Source organism: Polypterus senegalus, chromosome 8 (genome assembly GCF_016835505.1).
Source record: "Polypterus senegalus isolate Bchr_013 chromosome 8, ASM1683550v1, whole genome shotgun sequence".
Lineage (NCBI taxonomy): Eukaryota > Metazoa > Chordata > Cladistia > Polypteriformes > Polypteridae > Polypterus > Polypterus senegalus.
Window position 1 is genome coordinate 41217776 of NC_053161.1, and position 24067 is coordinate 41241842.

General features: G+C 37.3%; 1 protein-coding gene across 1 annotated transcript in view; it reads left to right on the forward strand.

Moving 5' to 3' along the window:
* fbxl13 (F-box and leucine-rich repeat protein 13) overlaps nt 1-24067 on the forward strand; it is a 256189-nt gene that overhangs the window by 47026 nt on the left and 185096 nt on the right. The gene's annotated exons all lie outside the window — the stretch shown is intronic.

Below are 24067 nucleotides of genomic sequence, written 5' to 3' on the forward strand. Positions count from 1 at the left end.
AAGTACTGTGCTTTAAATCACAAATTCAAGAGCAATTGATGTATGTCAGTCAATAATAGCACAGTAGGGGAGACAATCAACAGGACTGTATTTATTTTTCAGAAATGACCAGTCTGGCGTTACGGTCACTACCACTTTATATTCATGGTTCAAGTAGACTGGGTTTAAATCCCTGTCCAATCACTGTCTGTGTGTAGTTTGCAAAATATTTGTGGTTTATTCTGTGTGGGATTTCCCCAATACTTCTACACCCAGAGATATTCATGTAAGTTTTTTTTTCCTCTAAATTGGCCCAGTATAGATGAATGGTGGTGTAAACATAAATGTAGCGAATTATTGAAACCATCCCAGTCCTAATCTAATGAATATATTCCCATTACCAAACTGATCACTTTGTTGTAGTCTGGAATCACTATATATCTTTACATCTTTTAAAATGAAAGAAATGTAGCATGCGTTGAGAGAGGAAATAGCTCATATTTAACCAAGTTACAAGTTTGTTGATATGGCTGTTTGCTTGTCCTTTTTTCTAAAAAAAATACACTTGTGTTAAAAGAAAAATAAATCACCTTCTGTATGATGAATGACTTAAGGCATTTGGGACTACCCGACTTCATAATAGTACTTACCCACAAGCTAAGAGTTTTAGAGACTTGTATAGTATTTTATGGATCTATGATTTTTTTTTAAATGCTTATGAGTTATTTGGATATAATAATTACTTTACTCCTTACATTCTGTATTTGTTTGAGCTTCACCAAAATAAATCTCATATGTCTGACATTGTTATGGTGGTAATTTACTTTCTTACTTTAACTTATTTTACTATACCAGTACAGGGTTTGGGAGCCTTTTGTAAATCATCAGGCTATTCTATGGCTGAGTGTTTGTCAGATTGTCTGTTTTTCATAATATTGCACAAGCAAGCTTTAGATAATCAGAAAGCTATCTGGACACCACATTGAGTGGATATTTAATCCTATGGGTAAATTATCAGAACTTACAGCACAGGTGGTTGCTAAGAAAATTAAACCAGAAGAGGGCGCCTACATATTTTTGAGCTCTGAAACACGTAATCCCACATCAGAATGGTGAAAGAGTTTGTGAGATACAGAGAATTTTGAAATATTTAGTTTAAACAAAAACTTACATTTTGTTATTAATATTCAGACCACCAACAACAAACAGGATGATGACATTTATGGGGTGAACTGTGCCTATTTAGAAATAGGAATTAGACATTAATTTTATTAAAGTTCAATGAAGTGTAACATCCAGCTGAAAAGTTTATCATTCACTCAGGTGCAAGAAGGGAACCAGCTCAGAACATTGTGTCAGATAGAGACTACACTTAGATTTGCTCCTGTACTTACTAATATGGAGCCAAATTAGTATTGTTAATAAGTCTAAAAAGTATTACATAAGAATGTGGGAACAAAACACAAACAGTGAAACCCAACTCAGTCAAAAGTACAATTGTACAATCGATTTAGTAATACAGTATAGACATTTTGTTCCAAAAAAATTAAACTATACACTTAGCCCGTTTTTTCTATGATCTGCAAAATTCCCAAAAGTGATTTTCTCTGTGAACATGCTCTGTTGCCATTAACGAATATTTTCCTAGAAATTCGCAGTACGGCTGACTTATTCGAACATTGTTTTCAGACCTTCCCATAGTGTTTTCCAAAGCCAGTGTGACAGCACAGAGCTGCATGAGCCATGTGCAAAATTTTCCCAGTAAGATCTTTGCGTTTCTGCTTTGGTCAGCATGTGACCTAGGAAGGTATGAATTTCTGCAGGGGTTAACTGTGTGGTGTAAAAACTCATGAGGAAAGTGAAGACAAAGAGGATGAGCAGTGGACTGACACAGTGACATAAACAGCCATTTCATCATCCTTGATAGGACTAATTGTCTCATTAAGAAATTACCCTGATCAGCTGTTTATCTTCAGAAACAGTGGTCATTTTTAGTCTTCAATGGAGATTGGTATCCTCAAGAGTCTTCACACTGCCTTCTTTCCTTTGCTGACGTACCATGCTGTTCACTGCTAATCTTTTTAACGTTGTGGTGTTTAAGTGCTAAGATGCAGTTGCCCTTCTGAAAATATAGGAGCTACAAAATATGAAATGGACACCAGAGAAGCGATTGAACAAGACTGTAGACAAGGAGCTGAGACTAATAGGAAAATGTTATACAGTACAGTGTTCTATTTTCTTAGTAAATAGAGAAAATACATATATTAACATATAATAATAGAGACTACATACATATATATCTGTGTTAAATTACATGCTGTAGATATGTTAGCTATGTGCTGTACAGTAATATGGTTGACAGTGCAATCAGTTTATTTTGGAAATGCACATTGTGAGGGTGGAAATAAGATAAGACACCAGTTACAGACCATGGGCATAAGTACGATCAGACATTACTAGATACTTGTACTGCCATTGGAGATATAATAGTAAAATTATGTGCTGGTTGCTCTCCTCCACAAGGCTAATTGGCATATTTAATTAGCCATGTACTGTAGCCCCATTACCAAAGAAGCCCTAAAGGAGACCTTACCCTTTCCCTTCCCCTTCCCTCATCAGAAAACACAGGGCACACTGTGAAGTAATAAAAATGAAAGATACTATTTACAAGGTGTTTCTTTCTTCTTGATGGAAGAAGAATGTGAGAAGCATCTGAACAGATACAGGTGAAGAAAACAATTGTGTTTGTTCCCTCTTTGTCATATGTTGTATGTAGTTAGCGCTGCTGCCTAACAGCTCAGAACATATTTTTGGCCACAATAATTGGTCCAGCATATGGATGCTTAAAACAAGGGTTCTCAAAGTCGGTCCTGGGAGCCCACTGTGGCTTCAGGTTTTGTTTCAACCAGATTCATAATCAGTGACAACTGATAACACTAATCTCAGTTAATTAGCTGGTATTTTTTTCTCTTTTCTTTTTTTAAGAAAGCACAGAGGCATGATTTTTACATTTAAAAGACATTTAGAAATATTTCTGCTTTTGCTATAGATTTAAATGCTTAACTCATTTTTGTTGATTTCATTATATTTTAACCTTTCTCTGTGCAGTTTGCTCCCTTCATTGTATCTTAATAATGACAATAAAAATGAGCATAGCAGACACCCCGGCAAACAACACTGAATCATCAAAGGATGCAACTACTTTAGCGTTAGGCCCACTAATTAGAAAACAATGAATTAATTAAACAATTACAACACCCGGAAAAACAGAATGAAAATCAAGATGAAAATATTAAGAAGAAAAAAAAATACATTATACTCATATAACTGCTTAGTACATTTATATGTTTGTTCTAAAAAACTGGGAATCTGGGAAATAACAGTTCACTTAATTAGCCCAGGATTCCAATTAAAAACAAAACCTGGTTGGAAAAAAAACCTGCAACCACAGGGGGTCCCCAGGACCGGCATTGAGAACACCTGGCTTAAAAAGCCATTGCACCCTTATAATCCATTCTAAGGTAATTTTCCTTCCACATTGACTTTACTGCATTTCAGAGTTCGACGAATATCGCAAAAAAATTCTGCGACTTCTCCAAACTCACTGCGATGCAAAATTATCATTGCTTGCTCATGAATATTTTCTATCCACCTATCTACCAATGTGTATGACAGAAGAGTCTAATGTGGTTCCCTGTATCTGTCTAAACAGCAGCATAGTTTTTATAGAGACTAGGCATTTCTATTTTAGAAAAGCATGATATTTTGCCAAATTCTAACAAAATGTGCATCAGACAAAATGCAATATATTTTTCCAGCCTAGTAATACAAGACTGCATTTTCTCACTGAATTATGGTAGGTAGATTAGCATTTTTCCAGTTAAGAAAAATCATCCTTTATGCAAGCAATTTCGTATAGGATATCACAATACATTTTTTCTTGCACAATTTGATTTGATTTATTTATTTAAATGTAATGCTTAAAAATTTAATTGGTATGGGTAGGTTTTTCCTGATGGTTTCTCTGCCTTTAGGAGTTGTTTTTTTAATGGTTTAATTCCATTACTTATCTGAAATTCTAATAGGAGTATACCTTTGTCGTTGTCTCTTTAGATAATTTTGTGATAATTCTTTAGTATTTTGGCAGAATTTAGTAGAATCAATAAATACAACATTTATCTTCACAAAAACTGGCCAGTATTACTTCATGGATTGATAGTGATGGAAGGTTAGGTTACTCAGGTTACTTTTATGTAGAAAAAAGTTGGTTTATAGAAGATTATATTTATAACTGGAAGTTCAAACATTTCATACCCATTGTCTATGTAGAAATAGTTAGAGGTCTGGAAAAATCTAAATTACTTCCATAATCTGAATACTGCAAAGATTAAAGAATGTTGAAATATATCATTATTAGTTGGAAGTGGGAAAGGGAAGTAGCTGATAGGAATAATTCTGCCTTAAAGTATATCCTAAAGTGATCTGTATCTTATGTGAGTGGTAGCCACAGGGTTTCTGGCAAATAGAAAATAATTAGTGTTGGGTGGAGAACAAAGCAGTGCATTTAGAGCGGATTTTAAACAGAATTTCTTTTCCATGACTAACCAGATGTGGCATCATTGACCTCTGCCTCCTTCCAAGTTTCAATGTACTTATATGTGCAACCCAATCACAAAACTGTAAGTTAGGTGTCACCTTCTTCTTTAGTTCTTTGTAGAGTCATTTTTTATAAAATAACTGTCCATTTTAAATTCCTGGTAAATTAATTTACAATTTAATCAAACTATTTTTAAAAAAGGATTTGTTAACATTATGTGGATACTCACAAAAAAGATATTAGGGACATCAGAAGAATATATCCATTGTAACAATATTAGTTTTTTCCAGCTAAAGTAAATGATGTTACAACTATCTATTGACTTCTGCTTTAATGCTTTTCAATCATTTTGCAGACAGGAAGTTCAAAGAGATCTTTAAGTTTTCTTGTAACAGTTACTCCTGTGTATTTGAACATTCTGAGGCAATCAGTAAAAGTGATCTAGTTCCTGTAGTCTTTTTTACTGAGTCTCAATATTGCAATATAGGATTTTCAGTACAAGGTAGGTAAAACCCTTGTACTGCATACAAGTCATTTACAAGGCAGTTTTACACACAAACACCCACTACCTCACCCACTCTTACTGAATCAATGTAGAGTTTCCATTATTCTGACAAAGCAAGTATATTAACTGTACAAATAGATTCATAGTCTAATTTTCACCAAACAACACCAGGATTCAGCATGTTTAGTTCATCTGTTGGTTAAGAATAGTGTCAACTACATGTAACCCATTTGAATTAATGGAGTATTTAAGATAGCCTTGTTCTCTCATGGGAGTTCAGTTGCTTCCTATTCAGTTCTTTAAGAATCTCAAGATTTTCTGCTACTGGATATACTTTTTTTTTAAAAGCTATCTTGTGCAGAGGTTTTACTGATTGTGTTGTGACTGTTGTTTGTTTTAGCTTTCTAGCTCATTGACTGCTCTTCAAACTTATTTTACAATGTGTCTTAGTGGGAAATCATCTCTTTTATTATAGACCTAACTGCTAATAATCAGTCAGTGCCTCAATAATTGTGAAGTGGAAGAAGTTTGGAACCACCAGGACTCTAGAGTTCCTAGACCTTCTCGAGTTGACTATCAGACTAAATTGAATAACCAGGCAAGAATTGCCTTGGTAAGGGGAGGTGGCTAGAACCCAAATGTCACTCTTAAAGAGGTTCAGAGGTCCTCTGCTGAGATGGGAAGGCCTGTTGGAAGGATGACAATTTCAGCAGCACTCCATCAATCAGGCGTTTATGATAGAGTGGCGAGATAAAAGCCATTCTCGAGGCATATGATAATCTTTAAGGATCCTGAAAGCATAAGTATAAAGATTCTCTGGTTATCATCTGCCTAATGTGAAGCTTGGTGTTGGTGGCATCATGCTATGGGTGTGTTTCTCAGTTGAAGGGGCAGGAAGACTGGTCAGAATTAAAGGAAGGATGAATGCAGCCAAATACAGCATTGAAGAATAACCTCAGGCTGAAACAATAGTTTACCCTTTATAATCGCAATGACCAGAAGCATGCAGCCCTGACTTAAACCCCTTAGAAAGTGGAGAGACTTGAAGATGGCAGTTTACAGAGGCTTCCCATCCAAACTAATGGAGCTTCAGAGGATCTTCGATTAGGAATGGGATGAATTGTCCAAATCCAGATGTGCAAAGCTTGTTGAGACTCACTCAAGAAAGCTGAATTAAGGGTCTGAATACTTACATGAATGAGAGATCGGAGTGTTTGATTTGCAATGAATTTGCAGACCTTTCTGGAAACATGTTTTTAATTTGTCATTATGGGTTATTGAGTGAATATCATTGGGCAAAAATGAAAAATGTGTAAATTTAAAAATAAATCTTCAAATAATAATGGGTTGGGAAAGTTTAGGGGGTCTGACTGCTTTCTGAATCCACTGTGTGTTTAACACTTTCAGTGACAGGTGCAAACTCTATTCACTATTAAATAAAATTAAGCAAATTATTTCTCTGAGTATTTCTGTATTTGAAGAAAAACTCCTATGCAGAAAGACTTAGATTCAGGCAGGTGGTGCAATGGTAGTGGGGTTCACATCCCAGGTTCTTCCTGCATGAAGCGCAATGTGCTTTAAGTAGTGAGAAAAACACTATATAAATGTAAAGAGTTATTATTGTTATTATTAATATTATTAATGTGATGTGCACTGGCTGTAACAGAAACTTGTATGTTACTTGTATGATTATACAACTGCTTACCTAATTCTTCAGCTAGGAAAAATAGTAGCTACACCAGAGTACTTTGAACATTTTTTCAAGGCTTTTGCCAAATACTAAAACATTGATATAGCCTTGGGCATATTTGGTATGAACAGAAACGAATAAATGCAGTAAGCACACAAGTACCAATGGAAGCAATAGATCTACAAACATAAGCAATCCAGGTGTCAAAACTAAAACATTATTGGTTATCCAGGAACAGTAATTACAACCATTTTGATTTTGATTATTTTAAACTTGAAAATATTCTTTAAGCCACCTAACAGGTGGCACTATTCTCACAATTTCCAAATGAAGGCACTGCACGTGGCCAAGAATGATTTTCATGCACATAGGATGAAACACCATACATTTGAAGACATTTCTGTACACTCAAACAGTTCGATACTCACATCTTGCAGACAATGTAAAGTATAGTCTATTGCGCTGTAAACGTTAACTGTGTTTAAAAATGTATAATGCGAATAATCCATTCATTCACAAACAGAAAAAGTGATCATAATGGTGTATTTACATGTATAAAAACTAAGTTTTATTATAACTTGAAGCTTTTGTTATAAACTTAAAGTACATTAAACATAACTAGAGACAGAATAACTTACTTTGCAATTAAAAAATGTGGAAGCAGATGTTGAATGGAAGCATGAACAATCATGGAGAGCATGCTGTACAAGCAGACCAAAAAACATTGTGCATGCGCAATAATCCCGAGGAGCATTTTTTTTGTACACTGACCCTTTATCAAGGGAGCAGACAGCTGATTCCTAAGATTTAAAAATTTAAAGTTAAAACTTTGTTTCAGATTCTGTAGCTGTATAACAAGGGTCAGATGAAATCTGCATGTTACAAGATGGGTTGTTGCTGTATTCTTTGACTTGATTGGCTAAGTGGATTGATTTTGTTGTCTACACAACCAGGCGAGCCTAACTTTATTTCCACAAAACTATGAAGCTAGTTGCGGGCTGAAAAAATTAAAACCCCACTACACCAAGGCAAAGAAAAAAAAAATTTACTTAGGTTGACCATCTTTTTCTTGATATTGATGTTAAAAATATCTAGAAGGTAATACTTTATTCCAAGTAAAAATTAACAAGGTTGAAGAATCTTCTGGAAACATCCTGCACATTGAACAATCTTAATGTTTTGAATACAAATTTAGGACCTGGAGTCCCAGAGTAATGGCAGGTTTTTGCAGGATACACCAAAGTATGCCAGTCTGAGCAATTTTGGTTTGGCCTTTGGCATTCCATCATCTGATCATATGTATATAACACCTCAGTATTCCTGACTTGACTGATGTGTCAACTGTTTGGCAGATGACCAGAATAGGAGGATGAAAAGAATTCAAAGGTGATTGTGTACATGAATATCTCAGCTAGCAGTATGATGTAGCTATGTGCACTTACTTGGCAGGTAACTTTATAAATGGCATAGGTGGGTTTTGCTTTTTCTTCATTGTACACCTTCAAGTTTTTACTTGAATCACATGTTAAATAACAGAAAACAATAAAAAGAAGATGTCTCTTTTCTAATTGATTTGCTACATGGTCCTGAGTGGTTAAAGGTATACCCTCTTAGATATTGTTTATTTTTATGGTTTGATCATAATCAAAGCCCCTCTAAAGTGGGTGGTCACCCACATGACTCTCAGTGCTGCTTGTTATTACTTTCATTATCCTGCAGGCTTGTGACGTACACATCTGGCTTTTAACAATAAGTATTTCCTGTTGTCATGTGCAACATTAACAAATCACTATGTTCTGTGCTGTATATGCTTTACAAATTACAACTTTGCTAGCACATCTGGGACCATTGTGTCTCTTCACAGCACCACTATTCAGTTTTATACTCTGCAAACATTTTTAATCTCATTTAAAAAGCTGCTAGCTTTCATTTATCTAAAACCTCCTTGCTCTCCAGTTCTTGTCGTTTTTACTTAAAAATGTATATAAACTCTCCACTGATAATTGTTTTTATCTTTTTAAAGAATAACATGCAGATTACTATAAATAGAATGTGTGTTTATTTCTAATGAGGGAATTCATATTCCTTTATTGCTGTTTTTCTCTTTGCTTTAATAATAATGTATATAAAATATCTATAAGATCCTTACTATGTTTATGTTATCATTGGAATCACAGCATGTGTAATAGCATTTTTTACACATTTTGATGGAAATATCATTTGCCAGTTACTATCTAGTTCTTTTGGATTTTGCATAATTAGCAAACCAATAAACTGACATAACTCTGCAACTTTACAAAATAAGGATGAGAAGGAAAGAATCAAGAAGTTCTAAACAAAATATTCTATACACCCCAATGTGTAGTTAAATAATGTACTGCTGCTGAACATTTTCATCTAATATTTCTTTCTTTACATGGATAGATAGATAGATAGATAGATAGATAGTGTCAGAGATGGCTGGGGGGGTGACCCAGTCGGAATGCCCAGGAGGACCGGAGGAGGGCTTACGCCTTCCCCAGACCATGTGGGGGCGACCGCTCTGGTACCTTTAGGGGCCACGGGTACAGAGCTTTAAAGCTCAACCCTTTAGGGGCCCGTGGTCACTGCCAGGGGGCGCCCCTATGCCTTTGAAGCCCTTTACCTCAGCACTTCTGCCACACCCGGAAGTGCTGGGGGGAAGAGGAGCAGGGACACCCGGAGTGCTTCCGGAGATGCAGCCGGCACTTCCGCCACACTGGTGCGTGAAGGTGGAAGATTGCCGGGACACACCTGGAGCACGTCTGGGGGATTATAAAAGGGGCCGCCTCCCTTCGTATGAGGGCTAGAGTCTGGTGGAAGAGGACGAGGTCTCTGGAGGAGGCAAGGAGGCAGCCTGAAGGAAGAGAAGGCATCATTGTGTGTTGGCCAGGACTTTGACGACTTTAGGGTTGTTGTGGTGCACTTTATTATTTGTAAATAATGTACAATAAATGTGTTGTGGGTGACATGAATGTGTCCGCCTGTCTGTGTCCGGGTTGGCTACCACGATAGATAGATAGATAGATAGATAGATAGATAGATAGATAGATACTTTATTAATCCCCAAGGGGAACTTCACATACTCTAGCAGCAGCATACTGATAAAAACAATATTAATTAAAGAGTAACAAAAATGCAGTGCAAGTTAAAAAATGCAAGGTGGAGAGTGTGAGGCAGGTGTAACAGCCTATAATCTTGTATAACGTTTACCCTCCCGGGTGGAATTGAAGATTCGCATAGTGTGGGGGAGGAATGATCTCTTCAGTCTGGAGATGATACTGTTCAGTGAATGCAGTGGATTCTCCTCCATGTCGCTCCACCACAGATGTCAAACTATCCAGCTCCGTGCCTACAATAGAGCCTGCCTTCCTCACCAGTTTGTCCAGGCGTGAGGCGTTCCTCTTCTTTATGCTGCCTCCCCAGCACACCACCACATAGAAGAGGGTGCTCGCCACAACCATCTGATAGAACATCTGCAGCATCTTATTGCAGATGTTGAAGGATGCCAGCCTTCTAAGGAAGTTTAGTCGGCTCTGTCCTCTCTTACCCAGAGCATCAGTATTGGCAGTCCAGTCTAATTTATCATCCAGCTGCACTCCCAGGTATTTATAGGTCTGTAGCCTCTGCACACAGTCACCTCTGATAATTACAGAGTCCAAGGGGGGCCTGGGCCTCCTAAAATCCACCACCAGCTCTTTGGTTTTGCTGGTGTTTAGGTGTAGGTGGTTTTAGTCACACCATTTAACAAAGTCCTTGATTAGGTTCCTATACTCCTCCTCCTGCCCACTTCTGATGCAGCCCACGATAGCAGTGTCGTCAGCGTACTTTTGCACGTAGAAAGACTCAGAGTTGTATTGGAAATCTGATGTATATAGGCTGAACAGGACTGGAGAAAGCACAGTCCCCTGCGGCACTCCTGTGCTGCTGACCACAATGTCAGACATGGAGTTCCCGAGATGCACATACTGAGGTCTGTCTGTAAGATAGTCCACGATCCATGCCACCAGGTATGAATCTACTACCATCTCTGTCAGCTTGTCACTAAGGAGCTGAGGTTGGATGGTGTCGAAGGCAGTAGAGAAGTACAGAAACATAATTCTTACAGCACCACTGCCTCTGCCCAACTGGGAGAGGGATCGGTGTAGCATGTAGATAATGGCATCCTCCGCTCCCACCCTCTCCTGGTATGCGAACTGCAGAGGGTCGAGGGCATGGCAGACCTGTGGCCTCAGGTGGTGAAGCAGCAGCCACTCCATGGTCTTCATCACATGTAACGTCAGAGCGAAAGGCCGAAAGTCATTCAGCTCACCAGGACATGATACCTTTGTGACTGGGGTGATGCAAGATGATTTCCAAAGCCTTGGAATTCCCCCCTGTTCCAGGCTCAGGTTGAAGATGTTCTGTAGAGGATCCCCTAGCTCCAACGCACAGACCTTCAGCAGTCATGGTGATACTCCATCTGGACCCACTGCTTTGCTGGCACGAAGTCTCCTCAGCTCTCTGCTTACCTGGGCTGCTGTAATTGTGGGTGGGGGGGGAACTCTCAATAGTGGCACTCCGCTTCAAGCTGCAGCCAGTGATGATCTTCATCCCATCCCACACTTCCTTCATGCTGTTATTCTTTAACTTCTGCTCCAGCTTTCTCCTGTACTGCTCTATCACCGCCCTGAGCTGGACTCGGAGTTCCTTCTGCACGCGCTTGAGCTCATGCCTATCACCGCCTTTAAAAGCCCTTTTTTTGGTTCAAAAAGCCCTTGATGTCACTTGTAATCCATGGCTTGTTGTTAGCATAGCAGCGTACTGTTCTTACTTGAACTACAATGTCCATACAGAAGTTGATGTAGTCAGTAGTGCAGTCAACAACCTCCTCAATGTTCTCACTATGTGACCCCTGCAGTATATCCCAGTCTGTATTTCCAAAGCAGTCTCTCAGAGCCTGCTCTGCCTCAGGGGACCACTTCCTGAATGAGCGTGTGGTTGTGGGTAGCTCCTTCACTCTTGGTTTGTAGTGAGGCTGAAGGCAGAACCAGGTTATGATCTGCTTTCCCAAGTGCAGGCAGCGGGGTGGCGCTGTATGCGTCTTTAACGTTTGCATGCAGTAGGTCAATAGTCCTATTTCCCCGGGTGGTACAATCCACATACTGGGAGAAGGCAGGTAATGTTTTGTCCAGCGTCACATGGTTAAAGTCTCCAGAGATTAGTACAAGCGCCTCGGAGTGCTGTGTTTGTAGATTAGCAACAGCGGAGTGGATGATGTCACCCGCTATCTCCATGTCTGGACCAGTTCAGACCAGTTCTGTACTGCCGATGTTTTCATTACATCAGATCTCTAAAGATGCTAATGTGTATCTCCACGTTTAATGAGCTTTCTTCCTTACCAGTGTTTGCCTTCATATTACTCAGAAGATTCCAATTAATCTTGCAGGATGGGTTTTGCTTTCCCAGTCATTTGTAAAACTGAACTGTACTGAATTTTAGTTGACATAACAGCTGTCCATCGTTTTGGCCTACTTACTTATGGTTAACTGTTTAAATCACAATCGGGTAGAGTTCATTACTAGTTAATCATTGAGAACACTTGGAAGTGCTTAATTTAAAGAGGTTGCAAGTTGAAAGAAATGCAGTTGAACTATTTTAGGGGAAAAATAACCTCAATGTCTAGAGTGAAAGTACCTTTGCCTTTTCCTAAGCACAGTTTTTCTCAAGGTTCACATCACATAGCATCTTTCTATAACAGAACATCTTAAAACTGTTTACAAATATGACAGTATATAGTGTAAATCTTACCATGTGTTTTTAGCAATTTCTTCTGAAAAATAGACTTATTTCTTTGATATATCTTTTAATCTGTTTAAGTACAGTAATTTCTCTCCCATCTATGAAACAATTTTGATTACTCTGCTTACATGGATATGGATGGTATAGTTTTGCATATACGTATATTTTTTCATCTAAAATAAAGTGGTAATTTATTAGGAAACTAAATAGCACACTATCCCATTTAAATCCATGTGCAAATTACAAATGCATTATGTTCTAACATTATGAGTTCTTACTTGTGAGCAGCTTTTGTTTTAGTTGGCACTTCTTATAACTGGTTGGTTGTTGTTGACACGGTGATTACATATTCTCCAGGTCCTCTGGTTTCCCTCTAACATCATGCATGAGGGTGAGTGTGGAGGTGTGCAAGAATAGGCCCTGCAGTTGGCCTGCTTCCTGTCTTGCTCCCAGTGCTGGAGGGATGGGATCTGGCTCCTGCAACCCTGAGTTACATTAAGCAGGTTTGAAAATGCTATGCTATGTTATATTACCCCTAAGATCTAAGAGGGTGTGACATAGAAAATTTTGTTTTCCCACTTTTTTGAATGAAATTTAGGGACTGAAAGGCCATACTTCCTATGTTCTAAGCCATATGTGTATCAAAAGAGGCTACAAGTCTCATTAAAGGAGTACATTTGTTCATAATGTTTAAAGAGCTTGCAACAAATCACGTTGACATTCATTCACTTTACTGCTGCTATATAATATAAAGGTGAAACGTTCACATGACAAAGTACAAGGGTAAAAATGGATAGATTTGGTTTTAGTGCTCAGAGATTCTGTGTGTGGATAAATGTTTCTAGTGGAAGCCAAAACCACATTTTTGCTTGTAACAATGGATATTTTGTGACTACAATCAAAATCAAAATTCATTTTTTAATTTTACTACTTGTTTACTCTTGGATACATCCCAGAAAACCTGCCAGGGCTTGGTGGTCTCAAATATAAATGCTCATTTGTTTTGTTTGTACAATCAAAGAAGTGTATTTTATTTTGTAAATATGAGTCAGCCTTGATTTTGTGATTAGATGTAATTACTATACCTTTGCTTAGCCAAAATATTTGATATAAAGAAATCAACAATTCTTTTACCTATGTTTGTTTCTAACATTGAATTCTTTATGTATAACTTCAAAAAAAAAATATATATGTATATAGCGTATTTTTGGGATTAATTTTAATATGAAACAAATACAGTGCTATCAGTCAATCCAAAATGTTAATAAACCTGAAACCTGAATGTTATGCAAAGGAAATGTGAATGTGAACATTATCAGGGGAATACATGTGTATGCACAATTATTAGGCAACTATTAGTGTGCAGAATTATTATGCAACTAAATCAAAAACGTATATTTCCCAATCTCCCTTGTTTATTTTCATCTGTTAAAGTGAGAATAATAAACAAACAACACATAATTTCCAAATAAACATTTCTAACATGAAAAAAAATATCAGTGACCAATATAGCCACCCTTCTTTTCAATAACAGCAATAAGCCTTCCATTCATGAAATCTGTTAGTTTCTTGATCTGTTGTTGATCAACTTTTTGTGCAGCAGCAATCACAGCCTCCCAGACACTGTTCAGAGAGGTGTACTCTCCTGTTTAAGAAGGGCACACAAGTTCTCAATAGGGTTTAGGTCAGGTGAGGAACGGGGCCATGTCATTTTTCTGTCATCTTTAAGACCTTTACTTACTAGCCACGCAGTGGAGTACTTTGATGCATGTGATGGAGCATTGTCCTGCATAAAAATCATGGACCTCTTGAAAGAGGCCGACTTTTTCCTGTACCACTGCTTGAAGAAAGTGTCTTCTAAAAACTGGCAGTTGGTTTGGGAGTTGATTTTGGATCCATCTTCAACCCGAAAAGGTCCAACTAGCTTATCTTTAATAATACCAGCCCATACCAGTACCCCACCTCCACCTTGCTGGCGTCTGAGTCGAAGTGGAGCTCTGTGCCCGTTACTGATCCAGCCACGGGCCCATCCATCTGGTCCATCAAGTGTCACTCTTATCTCATCAGTCCATAAAACCTTTGAAAATTCTGTCTTCAGAAACTCCTTGGCCCAGTCTTGATGTTTTAGTTTATGGTTCTTATTCAGTGGTGGTCAGGTTTCAGTTTCCTTACCTTGGCCATGTCTCTGAGCACTGAACACCTTGTACTTCTGGGCACTACAGGTAGGCTGCAGTTCTGGAATATGACAGCACTAGAGGATAACGGGTTCCTGGTTGCTTCACATTTGATTCTTCTCAAATCTGTGGCAGTTAATTTGCATCTTGTTTTTTCTCAACACGTTTCTTGCGACCCTGTTGACTATTTGCAACAAAACGCTTGATGGTTCTATGAAAATTATATGTAAAATGTATATATGTAAAATGTAACATACACAGTTTAATGCATTTCATCATGAAAGTGATATCAAGTATAAATCTAAATATTCTAAATGTGCAAAGAGTTGGAATATCATACATTTAATTTGTTCTGTGTGGCGATCTATGGCTGCTTTCCGCTGCTGTCAGGTACAAGAAGCTCGTAGCGATTAAAAACTGGGATGTCGTTTACGACGGTCTGATTTAATGATGAAGTAAACTACGAGGTTAAAGTGGACATTTTGAGATTAATGCCGAAATTTCCACTTTAATTACAAAATACACGTTTTCACTGTGTCCTTTATTTTTTTCTCAGTGGTTCAAATATAACGCTATACATTATGTTGCTGTTGTTAAGTTGCAAAAATAAAAAAGACGACACAAAAGATAGTATGTGAGACTTTTAAAATGTATCGTGTCATTACGTTCGGGAACTATCTACATGTGACAGAAAGCCTCTATGCAGATCCTACGGGATGAATGTGCGCACTTTGATGTTTGATGAATGGTTCGATGTGGTGAAGCAAAATGCCGACATACAGATGCATTCGTGGTGCTTTTATATTCAAGCATCGCATATTCCCAATCGTAATGACACGATACATTTTAAAAGTCTCACATACCATCTTTTATGCCGTCTATTTTTTTTTTTTTTTTGCAACTTCACATTGGCAGCATAATGTATAGCGCTGTATTTGGATAATACCATCAAAGGGGTAGGCTCAGTATTACACCCAGCTCACATACAAGTTCATACACAAAAATATTACCTATAAGACATGAATGCGTCAAAAAATTGCAAGTTTCTTCCTGCATACATAGTCAATCATTTTCCAACCCGCTATATCCCAACATAGGGTCACAGGGGTCTGCTGGAGCCAATCCCAGCCAACACAGGGTGCAAGGCAGGAACAAACCCCGGGCAGGGTGCCAGCCCACCGCAGGGCACACACACACACACCCCCACACACCAAGCACAATTTAGGATCTCCAATGCACGTAACCTGCATGTCTTGTGACCATGACCCACCTATCTCTACCTGTCTGGTCTGGAGGCCCCTCCTGCGCTACCTTAGCGGTGCACACTATTACCGGAGCACCTGGAGGAAACCCACGCAGAAACGGGGAGAACATGCAAACTCCATGCAGGGAGGACCCAAGAAGTGAACCCAGGTCTCCTTAATGCGAGGCTACAGCGCTACCACTGTGCCACCGTGCCGCCCCTGCATACATATGTTGTGCTTAATTTTATATACAAGTTTTCTGCTAAGTTTTAGCCGACTGCTAGGGCAAATATTATATACAGTGGGGATTGCAGGTTCCATCCAACACTGGCTATTACAGCTCTGTAATGTGATCTCTCAAAACAACATGGGGCACTGGGCAAAACATTCACCTAAACCGGCAGAACAGTGAATTTTCAGGAAAAAATTCAGTGAACAAGGTCACCGGCGAATTTCGCTGATCAACACTATTTACTCATTACTTGAAACTGCACTAGGACGTGGAGAAAATGGGAAAACAAACATTAGATATTATGAAAACCACCCAGAGATTAGAGTATTAAAACAGTGTTGTTTAGAACAACCAGTACAGCCTAACAAGTTTATCAATCCTATCCACCATATGTGTTTGAAAATAACGTCAAGTTGATTTCTAAAGGTTCAAAAAGTCCTATTGTCTACCAAAGTACCTGGGGGACCTATTATGTGCATCTACAGTTATCTATAGTTACATGCTAGAAAACTGGAGGGGGGCTTATATTGTTTAAAATAGTACTGTTTAGAAACCACAACCAAATATTTGATTTCTTTGTCTAATTCTGTTATCTTATTTTTGCCTTTAGTTTATTTTCTGTTGTAAATAGTACATTCTGTCATTTTCCTAAATTAATGAATAGATGTGAAAGTTGTGTATGTACTGCAAGCTTTTATCTAAGGCTTACCAGATTAGGCTCCAAGTTACTGTGTATTGAAGAAAATGGGTTCTTCAAAATGAATGATGGATAAAATGTTCCAGATTAATTGTTTATCTACTGTAAAAATTTGTAATAGCCCTAATAAATATAAAGACTATTTTTTAGTAAATTTGTCTAACAGATTTCCTATAATTTTCTTCAATGCATAAATAATTTGCTTTATTTTTTGCATATTTCTTTGTACACTCAGCATTATCATTTAATTTTCATTAAATGGTGTACTGTATTAAGATCAGGAAACAAATGACATCTGTTGAAATCAATGTTGATTTTAGAAATGCTGGCATTGAAGTTTATAGGCTTAATTAAAATGTTATTTGAATGCTTTAAACTAAAGAGTAAGACGTGTGGCATGTAAAACATTAGGTCTGGAGGTTGTATCTATTATTAGGGTCAGCAAAATTTATATTTTTATTTTTGCAGGCTTTAATTTGAGTACTGGATTTTAAATATGTTATATTGTCAATTTATACCACATACAGTAATATTTAAATTTGCTCTTTTGGACTTTATATAACAGTATCATTTAGGAGAGTTTAGAAGTAAAAATGATAAAGTATGGTTGATGAAACAATGTGCAGTCATGCCAGAAATGTTCATTATTTTTGATTAATCGTCTGCTATTGGATCTTTTATTTTTGGTGAAATTCATATGACCTCTCAGCTGTAAAAATAATCGGATACTTGACTATGATAAAATCATTGCAAATGTTACCAGTACTTAAATCTTAATCAATAAAAATGCCAATTTTCAATCTTTCTGTTAAGCTCTGAATTAAAGCAAACAAGTTATTAGTCAGTATACGTATTATTAGAAAATGTTATACATTGCTGTCACATTCTTTTAGATGACTGCTGACCTGATTTGTTGTAATTAACCCAGCAGGCACTTCCTTTTTCTAACCTGCTTAATTTAGTCTCCAGGTTATTTAAGTAACTGAAAGGATTTTGAAAGGCTTTTATGATTTTAGAAACAAGCAATCCCTAAGTGTGTTTAGTGCTACATAAATATTTCCAGACCCAGGGGACAAATTGCAATACCTCAGGCTATAAAAATCTACCTAACATAAAAGCGTTTTACTATAAATGGGCACATTTCATGGCACATTTTATTATTTTAATGATATTTTTAGATTTAACTAAAGAATGTCCAAAGTTTTCCTGCTGAACACTTTGCTATGTTTTATGGGCCATATTTTCTTAAAACAAAAGACTAAAGTTTATTATATCCGGCACTATATGACCTAGCTCTATTGATTTTATGTAGTCTTCTAAGTTACACTTAGACTTTAATATATCAAATTATAAACATATTTAGAAAGTAGTTATTTGTGAATTTTAATAATCTAGTAGGTAACCATAAAATATCTCCAAAAATATTTCTGAATGATTTAAGATTGTGCCCATTCAGAGAAATTAAATCCAAGGACAAACCATGTTGTGTTCGTGATTGGGTCATTAAGTACATCATGTTCTCATACTTTAGTAAAAGAGCATATCTAGTAACACCTACTAGGAACAGGTAGCAATTCTAGGTGATTAACTTTTGGTTAGTCATGATCGTAATATAGATAGATAGATAGATAGATAGATAGATAGATAGATAGATAGATAGATAGATAGATAGATAGATAGATAGATAGATACTTTATTAATCCCAAGGGGAAATTTACATAATCCTATAGCATCACTATGTGTGTTTTTGCCAATTTAAAAGGCATAAGGGTTGGGTGGCTAAAATATTTCCTGGAGGTACACTGTAGCTTTTTCAGTTAAACTGTTTGTTTCTGTATTATGGTTTACATTTGTGAGAGATCTAACAAAAATGTTTGTTTTCATTGGAGTTGAGTAGTACTCTCAGTACACTTTTTTGTTATATTTTTTGCGTATTTTCGAAAGCAATACAGTTATACGGTGCATAATATATACAATAAACAGCTTGTCAGGATGGATCATGACTGTGCTTCTGCTCCTTCCTTTTCCTTGCAGTTGGCTTCTGGATCCTCTTATTAGAATCTGCTGCCTTGCAGTGGTCATTACACTTCTGTAACATGATGGGTGATATGACTGTGCAACACCAAAATGACAACAAATAGTGAGCAGGCCTCACCCCAGCCTGTTGACCTTAAATACAACAGGCAGATTCTCTGGCCTTCACAGACCCAAAATTGGATTTAGGTTTTACAAGTATAAAAATACTCAAAAATATACCATTTGTCCTTCAACAGAGAGGGTGATAATAATCTTATGGATTTTAGAATGGAAAAATGGAACATCATTCTCTAAATTGAATCATTTATTAAATAACAAAAAGGGAGAACAAAACTACCGAAGTAAAAAAAAGACAGTACAAAAATAATCTCAAAAAAGGTATTCATAAAAGCAATCTAAAGCTGTCCAGTCCATGACCTGAAGGCAGTAATCAAAAGACAATGTAAAACTAACCAGAAAAATCCATACTCCACAACAGTCAATGACTCACTGCTGGATCGTAACCCTTAGCCATCATATAGTAATATATTAGTAATATAGCCCAGAATTCCTGGGTTGGGGACAGAATTCCAAGGTTGGGAACAATGTTTCTGACATTAATGAAGTGAGAAACCAATACATGCAAACCGATACATCCTGGTGTTTCCTCCCCTGTCTGGGGCTCAAATCCATGTTTTATAACCTTTTTGTGTCATTTATTTATGTTAATGTTACTTTTATTTTTCTTTGTCTGTGCTATTTTCCATGTTTTTGTTGGTGGTCCCCCAAGAGGTTAGATCACCTACTAATCTCCATCAGGAACTTAACTGCCATCCACACTATAAAACCAGAGGATCTCCCAGTTCCTGGTGGTTCATTTGAATGTGCTAGGAAGTGTTGAGTTCCATATGTTTGTGTTTCTACTGTGCTTTTTTGTTCTCTGGATTTTTTTTGCTTTTTGTACTGTTTTTGACTTTCTGTAATGGGAATTTGGTTGCATTAGTTTACCTTTTTATTTTGGCTAAATCCTTTTGCCTTTGTGCTCTGAAGCTGTATTGTTATTGAAAAACATGTCTGTGATGTTAACCATTTATTTTACAAAGATTCAATGAGGTTCTTTTTGTGTCCACCTGGGGTTTTTGATGGAATTTCCCCCTCTAGTGGGTGTTTTTGGAAGTGCTTTTGGGATTTGTGTACAGTACTCTGGGACTCCTAATCATAACAGAAACTTACATATATAATACAATAATACTGAAAACAAAACCATGTTAGTAAAAATAATAAAATAACAAGTTCAAATAAAACACAATTATCCAAAAGCTGAATTAGCACAACATGAAATATATATAACAAACAAAAAAGTAAAATAAAAGAAAATATACTTAACCCAATGGTCAGACCAAGGCTGACATATAACAATGGGATGAACAAGGAATGTAAAACATGGAGCCTTCACTCAAATACCGTAGCTTGTGCCTCAGACTCTTTCATCTTTATTAATTTTGATGCCTGTTTTTTGTTTTGTCCACTGGCCTGATTTTGGATTCATCTTATTATGTCTCCAATATATAAAAATAATGGAAATACTGAAAAACAAAATGACAATGCAGCATTTGTTATAGATATTTTGAATAAAAATTAATAATGCACAGACTCTGGACACAACCATCAAGATTATGAGGAATCTTCAAATGAAAAATACATAACAACCTTGCGGCATGAAGATCTTTGAAAGGTATCTAGGTGCACTGTTCAGGACCATAACAAAACCAGTATACAAGGTAGTCAACATGGACTCTCCCCATGACGAGAACCTAAAATACATTAGACCTCATACTGATTCCCCCGTCAATGTAAATAGGAGAAACAGGTGCAACAGACTAAAATTTCAATAACTTACTGGAGGTAATGGTTGACCGCGCGACTTGAGAGGTGGGGCTTGTCATAAACATCAACACTGAGTTGTTAGTTGTTGGTGTAATTGTCAAATTAGTACATTCATAGCCAAGGAGGTATTGTAAATAGTAAGAAGGCCTTGCACGAACTGATGCTACATTTGGAAGCAGCTCCATAGTGGCACAAGGATGATCTTCAGTGAAGGTTTAATCTGAGTCTGCCTGGGACTTGGAGACCTACAAGTGTTCACATGCCTCTGAGGAAAAATGGGCCAACATCCGGGAAGTAGACTGGCACTATCGGAGAAGGACTGTTGCTGTGGAATTGGTAGCTGGCAGAGAGAGAGGAAATGGAGAAACTCACATGCATGGTGTCATACACACATGCACACGACTAAGAGTAAAAGTATGATGATTTCCTTACCTGAGAGAAATATGTTGTGTAGTTAATGTCATGATGTGTGTAATCATTAGGGAATTCTATTGAGCATCTGGGGGATTGGCTGGGTAAACCTCATGCAAATATAACATGCAAAAGCAGACACAAGATATCATCTTTTGGTCTGTTGCCTTCTGAATAACTATTAGTAGGGAAAAGAGCAGAGTGAATAGGCCACAGAGTTTTTGAAAGTATTGGAGGAAGAAGTGATGATCCATTTGATTGTTAATTTAATCTTCTAGAACAGTTTCATTGTACCTTCCAGAACAGTTTCATTAGGAAGAAGAAGACCTTATACTTTTGATTTTTTTATGGCATAGGTTTTTTGCGGTGCAGTTGTACATATATAAAAAGTTTTGTTTTTTAATGTTTGCATTTTTGTTGAGTCATTGCTTGTTTGACTACTTTGAAACAATTGCATGACATTGAACTGTAACCTTTTGTTTTTGGCACTTGGTGCAATAAACGAACAGCTGTTTTTGCACCATACTTACATGTTTATGTCTCTTGCTCACATTGGTTTATGTTTGGTCATGAACTACAAGATGCCCAGGGTTTAGTCTGTGCTGGAGTTCAAAAGCACAGGGCATCCCACTTACATTTATGAAACTCATATCTTATAATTGGTCAGTCTCCCTTTATAGCAGTGTGTTTGAACTAGGGTGCCATGGCACCCTGGGGTGTGACAACAATAGTCCAGGGATACCACAGAAGCACTTGTTAATTAATTAAGCCATTATTTTTTGGGCAAGAATGCTACTGAATTAAGGAACAATTAGGAAGGTAATTTGTCTGTTATTACAGCATTTTGGGGTCTGGAGGTTTCAGGTCAGCTGTGGTGCAGATAATAGCTTGAACTTTACCTCAGAGTACATAACATTTCACTACGTAAAAACCCAGGGCTATGCCCTGGCGCTGGAAGTACTCCTGAGTTCAAGATAAAGGAGCCTCTCGACCTCATATGACCAAGTTGGAGTCAGGAGAAAGAGTAGTCTGAAGAAGAAAAAAGAAGGAAGAGAAATCTTGGTGGTTATTTGTAATTTGTTTGTGATAAAAAGTATTGAGGATGACAAAATTTACTTTATTTGAACCCGTGACTGTGTGCATGCCAGTTGTGTATGGGGTTTGAGGCTCTGTGACATCCTCTGTCATCCAAAATTTATGTGTAGTGTTCCTATAGATGTAATAAAATTTTTAACTCTGGTGACACTGGGTGACTGTGTAATTGGGAACTGGAACTAGCAGAAAATAGACCTGGGTACCACAAAACATAATAAATGAACCAATCATTTCAAGAAAGGTTGAAAAACAATGATTTATAGGTTTGCCTAGTGTAGTAAAAATTCTTGAACCAGTGCCCTTTCAAAGAAATAAATAAAAATGAAATGTACCAGATTGCACCAATAATGATCTCACTGTCATAATGTAGGACAGATTGGGATTATCTCTTTTGCCCAGCTGGATCCCAAGTCCTGGTTTAGCAAGCTGCTGCCATGCACTCCTATTTCCAGCTAAAAAGTCTTAGTTTGTCTGTCAGGGCCACTGCCAGAGTGCAGCTTTCCTTGTTTTCTGATAAGATGATCAATGCCAGCCCTTCTAACATCAGCAGGGACATCTCCTGAAGGCATGAGTTGGACACCCAGGTTCTAAACAAAGAACCATAATTCAAGAGAGAGGAGGAACATAGATGGCATTAGTGGTCAATGAAGAAGATGGGCTTATATACACCCAACACACTAATGACAGGACCTCTATTCTTTCTTTTAAAAACATCAACAATACCCTAACTAACTGCTCATCTCTAGGTACAGCTCAACCTTGGCTGCTCATAGCCAGAACCCATAACTGATAGGGAGTGGCAACAACAGAGGTTAAAGCAATCCCTTTACTCCTGTGCTAGACTGGAAGGGAGGTACACTTGTCTGTATTGAAGTTTGGACAAAGTTGCCATTAATACAACATTACTGAGGAACAGAAAGTGCATGAGTAAGAGAGAGAGAGAGACTGTACATAAACTACATGTCTGCTTTTCTATCGAGGCTGACTGAACAACAGCTGACCTAGCAGGCATAACTTTGCTAGAACCCAGGGACACTGTATGTGTAAACCCAGAAAAACTGCAGTACAGTCTGCAACCATATATTTGACCAAAAGCGAAGAAGGAGCTTCTGAACAAAGAAAGAAAGCACGCTGAATTTTTTTCCTGTGTCTGGATAAAATCGATCAGGAAAGGTACAAAACATGACTTATCTTAAACCATAAGTATTACTTCGATTCTGAGAAGTATTAATTGTAATTAAATAGATGGGCTAAAGCCAGCCAATGTATTATGTACAGTGTCATTGTAAGGTAATAACCTTGTTAAGGATAAATTCTGGCTATTATGAGTTATTCATCTTAAGAAAGTGCAGAGCAGCATGTCCTATGCATGCATGCTTTCTCTCTGTCATACACACACACACACACACACACACACAGGGTGCAAGAACCCTGTGTGGTGTGAGTGGTAAGCCAGCACAGAGGCTATCTGATGTTATCAAATGAAAGCTGCAGCGTAACTATGAGAAGCTTAAATTATCTAAACAACTTATCCCTCTTTAACATATGAATTGAAGGATCAGAATTCATATGTTATGTGACTTTTTCTATAGGACAGAAAAAGTTAATCTTTTATAATTTTTTGTTTTGGTTTCGTATATATACATGCATATAGTCACCTTCTCTTATCCTTATGGTATAAATAAATTGTGTTATTTTGTTTGCTTCAACAAGTGTGTCTGGGTTATTTGTGAAAGTAAGT